The 6000-nt window shown below is 35.6% G+C and overlaps 1 protein-coding gene across 1 annotated transcript in view; it reads left to right on the top strand.

Annotated features, from left to right (window-relative positions):
- LOC111044991 (glycine receptor subunit alpha-2-like) overlaps positions 1–6000 on the top strand; it is a 169710-nt gene that overhangs the window by 139198 nt on the left and 24512 nt on the right. The gene's annotated exons all lie outside the window — the stretch shown is intronic.

Below are 6000 nucleotides of genomic sequence, written 5' to 3'. Positions count from 1 at the left end.
ATGAATTAGGAATCTATATGCAAAATTTCAGTTAATCAGTTGAGTAGTTGAGACGTGATGATGCGTCGTTCGTGTATTTCCTATCCCCTACGTGTATAAGTTAGTTCTTTCCTTTAAGATTAATCTTCGTCAGTTGAATGTAGAATAAAATGAAATCATTTGACCTGGCTGGTTTTAGTATAAATATCGGGCCACGAGCTCTGCTCGTTATTCCTATTTATTAATTAACAGAACACAATTCTCTAAAATGATCATGTTTATATTTTACAGCTGGTTATACGTCAGCTTATGAATTTCGGGGATGCGATATTTTGTTTTCCACAGAATCACTCCCTCACTTTCTATTATCCACAGATGAAGAAAGTCTCAGCTGTTTCAGCCAAGGATAAATTATCCTTTTAATGTCGTTCAGCGAGTTTTCCTGCGGATGTGACCTAGTGCAATCGAATTTTTATATCATAAACCTACTATGTTCCAAAGGTCGTGGAAATCGTTAGAGCCGTTTTCGAGATCCGTTGAGCATAAATAACCAGATATAAAAATATAAACAGATATACAGAAATTGCTCGCTTATTATAGTAGGATTGAGTGTGGTCCACTTTATGATGGCAGTATTTGATTAACATTGGTGTTGCTATCCTTGTCTATCATTCGACTAAGCAGATAGCCCTATCGTTCTCTAGCTCTGCTAAGTTTCCAGATCGTTTTTCAACAATGTAGATATAAAATTGATTAACAAAATATTAAAACTCAATAATGAAAGCTTATCAACTGAGCATTGGGGAATATATTTCCTGACCAACAAAATATAATTGATTATTTGTAACAAGAATGAACAGTTGATATTACATCTGATATACCGGTATCAGCCATCCTACATAGAAGGCAGTGACTAGGCACAGAATCGGCTATGCTGTTCTCATATTTTTCTTTACCACCATTAGAACGTGAACCTTACTAGAGCTGTTCTACCAGGTTCCACAGCCTGATAGATTTGCATCATTCCCCAGTTGTGCAATCGTAAAAATGTTTTGTTCTTAATTTCCTTGCCCTATTACCATAGGTAAGGAAAGTATTGCTTTCAGAAAAAATTAAGGTACCCAATTTTCAAATTCGATACGTTTTAAGGTCCCCTGAGTCCAAAAAAGTGGTTTTTGGATATTGGTCTGTATGTGTGTGTGTGTGTGTGTTGTGTGTGTGTGTGGTGTGTGTGTGTGGTGTGTGTGTGTGTGTGTGTGTGTGTGTGTGTGTGATGTGTGTGGTGTGTGTGTGTGTGTGTGTGTGTGTGTGTGTGTGTTGTGTGTGTGTGTGTGTATGAGTGTATGTGCGTCTGTGTACACGATATCTCATCTCCCAATTAACGGAATGACTTGAAATTTGGAACTTAAGGTCCTTACACTATGAGGATACGACACGAACAATTTCGATCAAATGCAATTCAAGATGGCGGCTAAAATGGTGAAAATGTTGTCAAAAACAGGGTTTTTCGCGATTTTCTCGAAAACGGCTCCAACGATTTCGATCACATTTGTGCCTAAAATAGTAATTGGAAAGTTCTATCAACTGTTACAAGTCCCATACCTGTAAAAATTACAGGAGCTCCGCCCCATCTATGCAAAGTTTGATTTCAGATTACCTATCATCAGGCTTCAGATACAATTAAAACAAAAAAAATCGAGTAGAAAAGATTGAGCATGAAAATCTCTACAATTAATGTTGACTAGCATTTTCACCTAAAATTGAAAATAAGCTCAAAATTCGAGAAAATGTGATTATTCAATTGCAAACTGTTAGCAACTGTTGATTCTATTAAATCATTCACTATGAAGAGATAGCATACTTCGTGTGTCTACAGCATTATTGTCCTGTCACCAGCTGGCTCAGATCTTGGAAAAGTAGACTTGAGATGCGCGGGAACACTAGCGTCAGATGATCAATTTCCATAACGGCAAGGAAAGTTGTGTGAGTGCGCCACACCTGATTTTTCAGATTGATTTCTACATTGATGCAGGTTTGTGAGATCGGACTCCCCAATGTAATGTTGAAATCTCAGTAGAAAGAGCGAATCATTTTAAAATTTGGGTCAAAAACGTGGAAGTTTAGAGCTCTTTCTCTGCAGAAGAGGGAAGTGAGAATTTTAATTTTGAGGAAGGAATTTCAAGGGTGGTCCAGAGAAACAACCCTCATGGGAAAACACCAATATAATAGGCAGGCAATGTTATGCATGATATAAAGTAGAACATAAAGTGTTGTAGGAACGTGATTTGGTTGAATCATTCTGGGAAAAGTGGTGTTCCTGAGAGAGAGAAAGAAGAAAAGAGAGAGAGAGGGAATACTGATGTTGAACTGAGAGGAAAGGAGCGAGAGAGAGAGAATGAAAGACAGTGAGTGGGAGAGGGAGAATGAGAGATAGTGAGTTACAGAAAAAGTGAACTAGAGAGAAAGAGGTTGATTGATTGATTGAGTACTTTATTTATGTAGATTACAATATATACTGGCTTATACACTTATATACAATAGCTTACAATACAGCAAAATTATAGATGAATTTACATAATATAGACTAAGAAAATAATTATTGAACTGTATATGATATGAAAAAAGCAATTTGTAATATAAACTATAGATAATAATTATATGTTATGCATCTACATAAATTGGCGGAGCTTTCGACATATCAATGTCCATTCTTCGGAAAGAATATTAAAAATATCCTCCCCACTAACTCTCTACCGAAAGAGAGAGAGAGAGAGAATGAGAGACAGAGAGTGGGAGAGGGAGAATGAGAGATAGTGAGTTACAGGAAAAGTGAACTAGAGAGAAAGAGGGGGTGAGAGAGAGAGAGGGTGAATGAGAGACAGATAGTGAGCTTCAGAGAGAAAGAATGAGAGAGAATAAGAGACCGAGAGTGAACTACAGAGAAACAAAAATTGTTTTTGTTGCAACAAAGCCATTGTTGAATGATGGACAAGGATAGCAATACTATTGCTAATCAAACACTGCCATTATAATGTGGACCTCACTATGCAATATATTTGAAAAAATCAGTAGTCCATGAAACCATTTGAAAAATCTGGTGTGGCGCACTCACAACTTTCCTTGCCGTTATGAAAATTGATCACCTGACGCTAGTGTTCCCGCGCATCTGAAGTCTACTATTCAAAGATTTGAGCCAGCTGGTGACAGGGCAATAACGCTGGAGACACACATGAGGTCTGCTATCTCTTCATAGTGAATGATTTAATAGAATCAACAATAATTTGCAATTGAATAATCACATTTTCTCGTATTTTAAGCTTATTTTCAATTTTAGCTGAAAATGTTACTGAACATTAATTGCAGAGATTTCCATGTTCAATCTACTCCACTTGATTTTTTTGTTTCAATTGTATCTGAAGCCTGATAATGGGAATCTATCTGCATTGATGGGGCGGAGCTCCTGAATTTTTACAGATATGGGACTGTGGTAGTGATAGAGCTTATCGATGATTATTTTAGGTATGAATTTGATCAAAATCGTTGGAGCCGTTTCCGAAAAAATCACGAAAAACCCTGTTTTTGACAACATTTTCGCCATTTAAGCCGCCATCTTGAATTGCATTTGATCGAAATTGTTCGTGTCGGATCCTTAAAGTGAAAGGACCTTAAGTTCCAAATTTCAAGTCATTTTGTTAATTGGGAGATGAGATATTGTGTACACAGACGCACATAGTACACTCATACACACACACACACACACACACACACAAACACACCACACACACACACACACACACACACACATACAGACCAATACCCAAAAACCAGTTTTTTGGACTCAGGGGACCTTGAAATGTATAGAAATTTAGAAATTGGGGTACCTTAATTTTTTTCGGAAAGCAATACTTTCCTTACCTATCAATGGTAATAGGGCAAGGAAAGTAAAAATCGGTAGTCCATGAAACCATTTGAATAATATAGCCAGGTTACAGCTGATAGAAATGAGTGGAATTTAAATTTAATCAGGTTATTTGAAATTCATGTTCTGTGATACGGTGAGATATACTCAAAACTGTCACCATCTCTGTTGAATAACATCAATGCTACCCATTTAACCAATGCTGACAAATTGGAGTGAATCTAACTAGAGGATGAAATAACAAACAGCAATTTGAGAGACTTGTTTAGTAGTTACATAAACAATTGGGGGATTTCATTTAGATGTTATGTAAATGATGTCATTTTGTACGAGCTCTGCTTGCTTTTACATTAATTCAATCATTCTCTCTTTTCACTCTCTGTATCATTCTCACCCTCTCTCACTCACCATGTGACTCACTCACGCTCTCTTTCTCTCTCTGTTACTCTCTGGCCCGGTTGACCCAAAGCCGGTTAAGTTTTAACCAAGATTAACTTTACGAGTGCCATTTAGAATAGGAGTTTTTGAAAAAACAACAGCTTCTCTGATTGGTTCTCGTGGAATTAATCACGGTTGAAAGTTGACCGGCTTTTGTGCAACTGGCTCTCTCACGCTCTCTCTCTTGTAACCCGCACTTTTTCATTCTCTCTCTCTCTGTAGGTCACTCTCTGTAACTCTCTCTCTCTCTCTCATATAGATATATATATATATATATATATATATATATATAAATATATATAACTCATGTGATTTTAATTATCCACTGCATACTGATGTATATTACTGAAAGTTGATTACCCTGATCTACTTTCAGCCTACTTCATTTATAAATCAATAATTTGATCTTATCTACCTATGTAATTATTTTACTCTATCAATTTTCGTTTTTTCTCTTTAATTTATATTAATTCAAACTTTTACAATATTTCCATTAATAAATAAATCCTTAGTTTAATGAATTAAATTAACGTTTGGGTAGAGAGTTAGTGGGGAGGATATTTTATATTCTTCCGAAAAATGGACATGATATGTCCAAAGCTCCGCCAATTTATGTAGATGCAAACAATATAATTATCTATAGTATTTATTACAAATACTTTTCATATCATTATATAGTTCAATAATTATTTTCTTAGTCTATTATGTAAATTCATCTATAATTTTGCTGTATGTAAGCTATTGTATATAAGTGTATAAGCCAGTAATATTGTAATCTACATGAATAAAGTACTCAATCAATCAATCAATCTCACTGTAACCCACGCTCTCTCATTCTCTCTCTATAGCTCACACATTCTCTCCCATTCTCTTTCTCTCTATGTGAAGCTCACTCTCTGTCTCTTATTCTCTCTCTCTTTCTCATTCTGTAGCTCACTCTTTGTCTCTCATTCTCTCTCTCTCTCTATCTACTGGCAATCAATCAAAGTCGAAGCCTGCCATTGGCCGAGACAAGTCACGCCCACAGAGGGCGGAGTATTCAAACTACAGCTATGAAACACTATTGGACAATACCAGAGACTGATATACTGTAACCAACGAATGAAAGCTCACTCTCTGTCTCTCATTCTCTCTCTCTCTCTGTAGGTCACTCTCTGTATCTCTCTCTCTCTCACTGTAACCCACGCTCTCGAAATAAATGATTTGATTTGAAAAAAAAATCTTGAAATGGTAATAAAAACCTTAGGAGAAAGTAGATTTCAACTAGCAATGGAGTATCTATAGTACAATAGTATATATTTGATTCAAAATTAGCTCGTTTATCTGAGTATTGAAGAGCGTAAATTGTATTTTGAAAAGTGAAAGTGACATAACCAACATTTTGATTTGGACAGTATAGTATAAATTGGAAATGGGACAGTTTTGGGCATTAACCTGTTGTGCCTTTCCTCATCACAAGTATTTGCACACAATGTGATAAAATTTATCATTTATCACATTACATTGAATGTAATGTGATAAATTAATAAATAAATACAGCAAGTACAATACAGTTTATTTGTTTCTATCTTAAAGTAATAATCAAACATCAATTGATATATTTCATTTACATCAATCATCAATTTCATTTTCATCTATTATTCTACAAGAGAGTACTAACCGAA

Source organism: Nilaparvata lugens, chromosome 8 (assembly GCF_014356525.2).
Source record: "Nilaparvata lugens isolate BPH chromosome 8, ASM1435652v1, whole genome shotgun sequence".
Lineage (NCBI taxonomy): Eukaryota > Metazoa > Arthropoda > Insecta > Hemiptera > Delphacidae > Nilaparvata > Nilaparvata lugens.
This window is presented reverse-complemented; position numbering and strand designations above follow the sequence as displayed.